Raw genomic sequence first — 1,125 nt, 5'->3', positions numbered from 1 at the left:
CAGAATATCATTAGAAATCATTTCATTGTTTTGTTTTGATTTTTGATTTTTGCCAGTTGTGTTTGGTTCTATCCCAGGTCTCTGGGCTGTCCAGCCTCTGGTTCCTGGTCCTCCAGGCAGCGTCAGGCATGGGCTCCCTCTCATGGTGTGGGCCTCAAGTCGGACCAGTCGTTGGTCGGCCACTCCCACAAGTTCTGCTCCACCGTTACTCCAGCACATCTTGCAGGTCGAAGGTTTTGTGGCTGGGTTGGTGTCCCAGTCCCTCCCCTGGAAGCCTTGCTTGGTGACAGAAGATGGATGATTCAGGCTCTGTGTCCTCCATGACCAGGAAGGAGTCTTTACTAGGGTCACCCTCATAGTATGGAACAACTCACAAATTTGTGTGTTGTCCTTGTGCAGGGGCTGTGCTAATCTTCTCTGTATAATTCCAATTTTAGTACATGTGCTGCCAAAGTGGGCACCCAAGGTGAGTTTAATGCAAACATTTTATTGTTCCATTTGGCATTCCTGATCCAACAGTTCTGTAATTTTCTGGTATATAAAATATACCTCAAGGTTTCTAAAATTTAACACACTCATACCAAACCTGTTTGTTTATGAGGCTCTTGTAAACTAAAACATTTCAGTTCTGCAGTTTTGCCTCGTGACTGTGGGCACACCTTCACCGCCACTTCCAAATCCAGAGGAGATGCCTCTCCATTACCGCTAACAAAAACAGCAAGATTGGCCAGCTTCACCTGTCTTTGACTGCTAAAGCAGCTTGCAGTCCTTAAAGATGCTTCTGTCTGTCTGGTCCTGTGAGTGCCAGGCAGGCGTGCTGAAGGCGCAGCGGGCAGCCCAGGAGGCTGTGCAGCTCAGAGAAGCAAAGGGGAGTAAGCGTGGTGCTGTTCAGTGGTCAACCTGAGAGGCCAGATGGGGCCATCTTCCCAACGCAAACCACAGGAAGGAAAACACCCCATGATTCTACCTCTGGGCCACAGCAAAACTGTTTTGGGTTGGGAGGGGTATTTATTTTATTTTATTTGGCTTTTAAAGATTAGGTCTCTCTGCATAGCCCTGGCTGTCCTGGAACTCGCTCTGTAGACCAGGCTGGCCTTGAACTCGAAGAGATCTGCCTGCCTCTGC

General features: G+C 48.5%; 1 non-coding gene across 1 annotated transcript; it reads right to left on the bottom strand.

Moving 5' to 3' along the window:
- Positions 1–354: 354 nt before the first annotated feature.
- LOC131894009 (U6 spliceosomal RNA) lies at positions 355–461 on the bottom strand. The gene has a single exon (XR_009374799.1). It is a non-coding gene; the product is annotated as a U6 spliceosomal RNA (small nuclear RNA).
- Positions 462–1,125: the final 664 nt, after the last annotated feature.

The sequence above is a fragment of the Peromyscus eremicus genome, chromosome 16_21 (assembly GCF_949786415.1).
Source record: "Peromyscus eremicus chromosome 16_21, PerEre_H2_v1, whole genome shotgun sequence".
Lineage (NCBI taxonomy): Eukaryota > Metazoa > Chordata > Mammalia > Rodentia > Cricetidae > Peromyscus > Peromyscus eremicus.
Note: the sequence above shows the minus strand (reverse complement) of the source record. Positions and strands in the feature narration are given on the sequence as shown.